General features: G+C 35.6%; 1 protein-coding gene across 1 annotated transcript in view; it reads left to right on the forward strand.

The window, feature by feature from the left end:
• The first annotated feature begins 2,302 nt into the window (after window positions 1-2,302).
• The window catches only part of LOC106474654 (uncharacterized protein C11D3.03c-like), a 25,401-nt gene continuing 17,988 nt past the window's right edge, over window positions 2,303-9,715 (forward strand). The window contains exon 1 of the mRNA XM_022402956.1: window positions 2,303-2,473. The gene's annotated coding sequence lies outside the window, so the exon portion shown is untranslated. The remainder of the gene's footprint in view (window positions 2,474-9,715) is intronic.

Raw genomic sequence — 9,715 nt, forward strand, 5'->3', positions numbered from 1 at the left:
GCCCCCACGGCTGAAAGGGCGAGCATGTTTGGTGGTATGCGGATTCGAATCCGCGACCCTCAGATTGTGAGTCGAGCGCCTTATCCACCTGGCCATGCCAGGCACTGTAAAGTGATATAAATGAAACTTATAATTTTTTTCCCTTAACTTTTATTATTATCTTTACTTTCAAAAAAAATATGTTATACTATAAATAAAAGTATTTCAACAATGAACTTTACTACGTATAATATCATATGCACGTGGCTTAACTTCTTATTATGAATAAGATGAGTCAGTATTCAGATAGATTAGTACATTACTCATGAAAAACGTCTCTCATTGCAAGTTCCTGCAGATGTAAGACTAATAACCCTATAATTACTGGGACAATTCTTATTAACTCTATTGAACACCCCCCCTCCCCAGTGGTACAGCTGTATGTCTGCGAACTTACAACGCTAGAAACCGAGTTTCGATACTTGTAGTGGACAGAGCACAGATATCCCATTGTGTAGCTTTGTGCTTAACTGCAAACAAACGAATTTACATTAGCGATCTTCCAGCCCCCTGTCACCTGCCCACTATTCAAAAACTTAGAAAAATAGTGGCAAGTAGATCACATATCTAATCCTTAACATTATAAATAATCTAATGATGGTATTACTAGCAACTTGGGACTAACTCGTTCATATCGATTTTTTTATGTCTAATACAAATTTCGTTTTTAAGGCAGATTGGAATCTATAAAAAAAATAACTGAATCACTCTTATTGACTTTTAAGTTTCTTCGGTGAGTCAACGGTAAGTTTAGCGGCTTATAACGCTAAAATTCAGGTTTCAATTCCCGCGGTGGACTGTGTGACATTGCGCTAAAACAACAACATAATTTTGTAATACATTGTGGACGGGTCACATTGCGGACTGGTCACATTGTGGACGGGTCACATTGCGGACTGGTCACATTGTGGACGGGTCACATTGCGGACGGGTCACATTGTGGACGGGTCACATTGCGGACGGGTCACGATTTTACTCGTGTTTCGTGCAGAGCGTCTTTATGTGCCATTTATTAAAACGTTGCGTTCGAAAGGAGTCGGGCGCGTTTTATTTTGTTCCGGACAGTTATTATTTTTCTGATTTTTGCTTATAATACCCATCTTTTTATAAATGGCTTCTCGTTGAGTGAAGATGAGATAATTACTGAACTATTTGATGATAATTTGTCAGATCTTCCATGTGAAGGTGAAGATTCTGATGTGGATGTGTTTGTGGATCATTCTGACAGTGATTCTAGCTACAGTGACGTTGTTAGACCTACAAAGATATGTAAAGTTGTTGAGCTCTCAACTGATTCTGAATCAAAAAGTGGGGATGATTCTACAAATGATCCTGTTAGTGATTTTTTATCCCATTGAGATAATGATAATTGGATATTCCACCAAACTTGGAAATGTTTTAAGGGGTCCATCCCAACCTGAAAGTATTGCTGCCTTGACAAGTCTAATGTTTGGTGATGACTTGTTTTGTCAGGAAATGTGTACCTAACATAATCAAACTGCGGAGATACAAAAAATGTCATCTGAAGGACTTCAATGGTCTGAAGTTACACCTACAGACATGAGGAAATTCCTAGGCCTTATTCTACTAATGGGACAGACAAGGAAATATAACTGGATTCTTACAAATGAGATTTAAAGCGAAAAGGAAGTTGAAACGACAATATATCAAAAGTAAGAAATATTATGTTAAATATCTAGATAATATAAAACATAAATTATGTAAAATTCTAATTTAAGGACCAAGTCATCTTAGAAACGTCTGCAAAGTTTGGATAAAGAAACACAGTTAAGAAGTTTTAGGACTAACTATTAAGACCACGAAAGAAGAAATATCTAAATGGTATTTTGAAATTAACAAAATGAATATTCAAACAGTTGCCAAATATGTTTATTGTTATATAATACTATAAACACATATATATATTCAAACTTTCATTCAGTATGGGTGTTCAGCAAAATACAATTATCAGACGCCTATATCTACACTAGTTGTTGTTAAACAGGTGTCTATGCTCACGTTACGAACTGAACTGTTGTATTTGTCTAAGAAATGTCTTAGTAGAACATTTAAAGTGCACGTTCATGATGTTTTTCCAGCGACTTAACAAGAGTAAATTACAGTAGTTTGCTATGAGGGCAAAGTCTCTGGCTCCCCGCCAGATCTGGATAAGCACAAGTAAATTACAGTAGTTTGCTATGAGGGCAAGGTCTCTGGCTCCCTGCCAGATCTGGATAAGCACAAGTAAATTAAGGGAATAAGTAGGGCGCTATCCGTGGAACGTTTTGCTTCGGTTGGAAAGGGTGGAGACTGTATGGGTGGAAAATTACAATACCGAAGTCGGGCGATTGGAAATTACACAGTGCCTAAATCGTGACATCCAAACCTACTGCACTCTTAATATTGAAAGCATTTTGCAGCCTTGCACTGGCAGGTAAGCTTAGAAATTGTCGCTTCTGTCATTTGAACGGGTTTGGGACGACTAGCAAACGCGTTTTTGTTTTTGTTTTTTTAAAGAAAATAAGTTTGTTCTCAGTAAAATCGCGTTAGAACAACTGATGGCCAGAAGCCAGCTTTCAGCGAAAATTCGTTCTCATTAATCCTAAAAAAAAATCATTGTATCTTCGTAAATACTTCTCTGTTCTCTGGTTAAGTTAAAATATAAAAATAACTAATGAAACAAATTCAATTCACCCTTTTCACTTTGTAACATTACTGTTGATAAGATTATGGAAATTAACTTTATATGGTATGAAAACGGTTTTGTATAATTAAGGCATATATATCCCCTAAATGCGGAACGTGTTATTGTGAAGATACGTAGTGGGAATTCTAAGAAATATATAGTTCAATATTAATGAATTAATCGCTGAGTTTTTTTACGAAATGTAACTGCTTTAACAGAAAATATAAAATTAAGAGAGCGCTTTAACTTCTTCAAGACATATCAGTCATTTGTTTGTTAGATTAATTTCTTTGCAAACTATCATTTAAAATGTTTTGAGTAATATTTAATTCTACATGTATATATATTTTTTTTGTTCTTTTGCTGTATAAAAATTTGTAGCTTGTAATATTCGAGGCTTGATTTTTCCCTTCTTGAATTTGTCAAGCACAAAGTTTTCTGCCTCCTCTTTGGTTCGGCTAATTACGATGTTGAACTAATTAGCTTCTGTTAGTCCTATGTGTTGGCAGCCCTGCAGGAAACAGGGTTATCATCTAATTAGGGAAAGTGTGAGAATTTAGTTTAAGGAACTTTAGAAAGAGAGAGAGAGTTAGCTTCGTCCTTCTGTCTTTGTATTCTAATTTTGTATTGATCAAATATGATACTTTTACTCTCCGGACATACTGATTTGGATATTAAACTCATTTATCCAACTCATTTATTTTAAAATAGAAACTGATTGATTTATTATTCGTGAAAGATCCTCAAACCCAATTAAAAAAACGAGGAGATTTTTTTCATTCTTCAGTTTGGCTTTCATTAAATCCAATGTTAATTTGATTAGGACTTGACACAATTTTTTGTAATTACGTAAAACAGTATATAATTCATTAGTAATTCCATAACGCATAACGTTTCTTTGTTTGAGGGAAAAGCCACATATGACTATGTGATGTGTCCTTCATGCGGACTAAAACCCCGTATCTTAGCATTGTAAGCCCGTAGCCTTATTGCTGTCCCACCAAGGGACAGTTCCATAAAGCAACATTTAACTTAAAATCAGAAGAGTGACGACCAGGTCATGCTCTCAAACTTTCTTTGTTTGTACATTTCATATTTTTCTGATTCTTTACAAGTAAGTAAAAAGCAAACAAAAACTGTTATTTGTGAATCAGTGTGTTTCTCTTTATTATTGCAAATTCGATATTTAAGAAATTCACTTGTCTTATTGAGTCTTCAATCAGATGATTCTAGAGGTAAAATATCACCAAATAATGCCTTTCATATGAATTTTATGGTAATTATCACATTTTCTATACTTTTACAATACTTATCTCATAACTGACGTAGGCCTATGGATGAAAGTAGTTTGTTAATACAAGTGAGAGAAACATATATAAATAAAAAAATAGGAAGTATGAATGTGAGCACCAAAAAGTATGGAAACAAGGTAGAAATGGGTGGGATAACATTACAATGCTTGATAGTTTTTAACACAGTATAACCTTAAAGTGGGTGTGGTCATCATTAAACCCATTCCTACTTTGTGTGTTTTTTAAACTATTGTAAACTTTGTTTCAGCAACCAAGTACATGTATGTAATCAAATTACGTGACCCTAACAAAATACATGACATCACAAGGGTGATGTTTGATGTCATAAGTGAGAAAGGAAGCTCCAATAGTCATACTTTCTTATCTCTGACATTGCAGCTATTTGTCTGGTAAGGGGTGAGCCAACAGAACAGTATCAAAAACGTTGACTTTTAAAATTGTTAAATTTGTTGAATACTTAGAATGGATTAGCTACTGATAAAACTGGCTTTTGCTGATATCTTTGCTATAGTTTTTTTCCATTTAGCCAGGGTGGTAGCCTTTTCTTTAGCTATACTAATGACTAAGGCTTGTTTCATATATTCAGCATTACTGTTTTTAACTTTATCTCTATTCTTTCAGTAATGCTTTCTTCGCTAGGACAAAGAGTTTAAGGTTATCAACATACGATTTTCTCCTTTTCTCTTGTTTAGTTTCCTTGAAAGGCATATTTTTAAAAATGTACTGTTTCAAATATAACCTTAGATGTCAATAAGTCACACTTTGTGTGAAAACAATTCAAAGTTAAATTATACAACTTATTTTTCTTGTTTTAAGTCCAGAGCGATCGAGCAAAGCCGTGTCAAACTTCGGCAGTGGTGGCATTCATCCTCGCATAGGAGAATCACGTCTGGGACACCGACTGCTAAATTTGGTTTGTTTTGAATTTCGCGCAAACCTACACGAGAGCTATCTGCGCTATCTGTCCCTAATTTAGCAGTGAAAGACTAGAGGGAAGGCAGCTAGTCATCATCACCCACTGACAACTCTTAGGCTACTCTTTTAACAACAAATAGTGTGATTGACCATTACATTATAATATCCCATAGCTGAAAGGGCGAACATGTTTAGTGGGACGGGGATTCAAACCCGTGACCCTCAGATTGTGAGAAAGGATCCATAACCACCTGGCCATACCGGGTCCCAACTGCTAAGATAAACACAGGACCCGTCGAGTCAGAAGTATAGAACCGTAAACTTCACTTTCAAAGATATAATAGTCAGAACCTAGATCTAGAAAACCTACTTAGTCACGTTTTAATATTTAGCTGATAGAGCTGTAGGACGATCATGTAGTGCAAGCACATAAGAAATCACACTCGCACGTATATGAGAGCATGTTGTTATTTGGCAACTCACAGAGCATGCTCATAATCATAGAATATGGATACTAGTGTATTGTTAGCTCGTTAATAGTGTTGCTAAATGGTTGTTGTTGTTAAGAAGGCTATAAGTAAACTAAGAAAAACGATTTTAGCCAAGACAACGTATTTCATTCATGTACACTTAGATTTGCATAAGGTGAAGGCAGGAGAGAACTATGCCTTTCCAACAACGATAATCAGTCAGTGAGATTGACAAATTTGTGGTTTTGTGAATTTTTATTCTGTCGACTTTCTCAATTGCTTTGGTGGCTTGTTACCTTGCAGTTGGTTTGTTTACTACTCAACAGTGTGTGTAAAGTGCTTATATAGTTTTGTTTAGATGCTGTTTGCATTATGTTTGAGATTTTTTTTTTTGCACTGCACATATTGCACATCTGACACATTCCTACTACAAGTACTACCGTACTTATGACATTAAAATGTTTTGAGGACTTTAGAGCTTTTCAAAATAAAAACAAATGTGTGAATACCTTTGTAAGAATCATAATTAAGTATAGTAAATACCCTTTAATCAACTCTATGTGTCTCATAATTAAGTATAGTAAGTACCTTCCTAGCAACTCTATGTGTCTTATAACTAAGTATGGTAAGTACCTTCCTAGCAACTCTATGTGTACTAAATAAGATAATAAAGAAAGCATTTGGTGGTGTTTAGATAACGAACCTAAGTGTTTTCAAATTCGTAATAAAACATGTTATCAAACTTGGAACATGTATACATTACACATTAATTGCCATCTTACTGAACATGTATACATTACACATTAATTGTCTTCTTACAAACATGTATACATTACACATTAATTGCCATCTTACTGAACATGTATACGTTACACATTAATTGCCAATTTACTGAACATGTATACGTTACACATTACACATCTTACTGAACATGTATGCATTACACATTAATTGTCATCCTACTGAAAATGTATAGATTACACATTAATTGTCATCTTACTGAACATGCATACATTTCACATTAATTGCCATCTTACTGAACATGTATACATTACACATTAATTGCCATCTTACTGAACATGTATACATTACACATTAATTGCCATCTTACTGGACATGTTACATTACACATTAATTGCCAACTTACTGAACATGTATACGTTACACAGTAATTGTCATCTTACTGAACATGTATATGTTACACATTAATTGCCATCTTACTGAACAGGTATACATTACACATTAATTTCCATCTTACTGAACATGTATAAATTACACATTAATTGCCATCTTACTGAACATGTATACGTTACACATTAATTGTTATCTTACTGAACATGTATACATTACACATTAAGTGCCATCTTACTGAACATGTATACATTACACATTAATTGCCAACTTACTGAACAGGTATACATTACACATTAATCGCCATCTTACTGGACATGTATACATTACACATTAAGTGCCAACTTACTGAACATGTATACGTTACACATTAATTGCCATCTTACTGAACATGTATACGTTACACATTAATTGCCATCTTACTGAACATGTATACATTACACATTAATTGCCATCTTATTGAACAGGTATACATTACACATTAAGTGCCAACTTACTGAACATGTATACGTTACACATTAAGTGCCTACTTACTGAACATGTATACATTACACATTAATTGTCATCTTACTGAACATGTATACATTACACATCAATTGCCATGTTACTGAACAGGTATACGTTAAACATTAATTGTCATCTTACTGAACATGTATACATTATACATCAATTGCCATCTTACTGAACAGGTATACGTTCCACATTAAGTGCCATCTTACTGGACATGTATACGTTACACATCAAGTGGCATTTTACTGAACAGATATATGTTACACATCAATTGCCATCTTACTAAACAGGTATACGTTACACATTAATTACCATCTTACTGAACATGTATACGTTAAACATTAATTGCCATCTTACCTCCTGCAATGTCATCCTCTTAATACACTTAACCCTCTTCCTACTAATACAATCGGAAAGGTATTTTGGAACTCGTTTTTATATGCATATGTAAGAGGATGTTCCGTAAAAACGAATTTATTGATCGAGAGCAAATCTGTGGAAATTAGCTAGGATTTAAATTTTATGATAAGATTGACGTGATTTATGTTTTGGAAATTGAATACAAATTATTGTTTTTAGATATAGATATAAACTACATTTTACATATTTTAAAGATTCCGTGTCTGTGCGTCTGTATGTGTCACGTAACTCCTCAAAAACCGCTAGTCGCACCAACTTCTAAGTGGTACCAAACGAATCGTCTCGGCCTCGAGGTTTGCAGTAAAGTATAAACTATATTTTAGAGATGGCCAAATGGATATGAACCATATTTTAGGATTTGTTATGACCAATATTTTAAAGATTGATTATGAATTGTATTTTAAAGATTGACTGTGAATTGTATTTTAAAGATTCACTATGAATTATACTTTAAAGATTGACTGTGAATTCTATTTTAAAGATTGACTGTGAATTATATTGTTACCACAGCGGAATTCACGCGACGCTAGTAACACGTAATGAGTATCTAGAAGTTCGTAAAGGAAGAGTGTTTGCCGGACCCCCTCTATTTCGTATATATAAAACCGGCAAAAAGTGACGGCATATACAATTGAATTGCAGACAGGCAGAGATAGAGACGGACAATTGACTCAAGCGAGGTAGTAAGTAAAGTGCATGAATCGTTCGTTGTGAATTATAGCATGTGTTTAAGTTAAAGTGACTGTGGAAATTAACTGTATTGCAAAGTTGAATTGAGAAAGAATAAACTAGTTTTATTTAAGAAAATACTTATATTGCTGAAATTTCTCGGAAAGAAATTCTTAGAAAAAGTAACCAACGACCAGAGACGTAACAAATTGGTGTCAGACAGTGGGACTGAAAAAAAATGGAAAAGAGAAGCGACAAACCAAACTACATCTTAGCAGATTTGATGGCATTAAAACAAAAACAGCAAAAGAAACAAGAAGAACGAGAAAATAAACAAAAAAAATTTACAACAGTTGTTGGAGGAAAAGGAAAATAAACAAGAAGAGAGAGTACAGCAGTGGCAAGTGGAACAAGAAAGGAAACAAGAAATACAAATGGAAAATCTTAGTAAATTTCAAAACGAATTAAATACATTAAAAGATGATTTATTGTCTTTTACACAAGGAGGATACATTAACCATCGACTTAATCAGCCCCAGACAACGGCAAGCCCCTTCCAGACCCCGCAGCAAAACCCTAATGCAGACATCTTCAGTCCTGTTAGAAGTCACATCCCAGATATGAATGTCATTAATAGGGGTGATTCAGTACGAAGGAAGCCACAGGAATTCAATGGGAAGGCACCGTGGGGGGCATATAGAGCACAATTTGAGCTACTGGCAGAGATGAATGGATCGACAGAGGAGCAGAAAGCAGTATATCTGGCAACGAGCTTGAAGGGACAACCACTGGAAATACTTGGACAGTTGTAGGCAGACGACAGGCACAAGTATGAAGCACGAGTAGCTGCTCTAGAACTCAGGTATGGAACTCAAAATCAGTCCGAAGTCTACAGGGCTAGGTTTAGGACAAGAGTCCGTGCTAAAGGGGAAAGCCTGCAAGAGCTGGCACAGGACTTGGAAAGTATGACACACAAGGCTTACCCAAATGCACCACCTTATGTTCTCAAGCTGTTGCTGAGGGATCAGTTTGTTGACGCCTTGGACACTACTGAAGATACAAGTGAAGCAAGCACACCCCTCTACTATGCAGGATACGATGGCCAGAGCTCTTGAATTCGAATCCTATGTTAAGTCCAGCACAGAGGTACCAAGGTTGGCACAGTCATCAGGATCCAAGGCCAGAAAAGGTCAGCTCTCAGAGAAGTTTGAGGGACCTTGCTGGTACTGTAACAAACCTACTTACAAGAAAGCTCAATGCCGGCAACTTCAACACAGGGAAGATGCCATGGCACGAAAGGCTGCTACCCAGAAAGGTTAATGGAACTGTGGAGAGCAAGGACATATGAGGAGCCAGTGTAAGAAGAATACTACCAATAAGGCAGCTTCGGGAAACCAGTAGTGGTTGGTGCTGAGGGACTCCCACCAACTCCCATTGTGAAAGTCCCAACAGCTAAGTGTAAAATGGCAAGCACACATAGTGTCTAAGTGACAGGAAAGCTGGATGGCAAAAGTGCAACTTTGTCATAGATTCTGAATCTCAGCAGTATCAAGATGCTAGAT

Source organism: Limulus polyphemus, unplaced genomic scaffold (genome assembly GCF_000517525.1).
Source record: "Limulus polyphemus unplaced genomic scaffold, Limulus_polyphemus-2.1.2 Scaffold7483, whole genome shotgun sequence".
NCBI classification, from domain to species: Eukaryota; Metazoa; Arthropoda; class Merostomata; order Xiphosura; family Limulidae; genus Limulus; species Limulus polyphemus.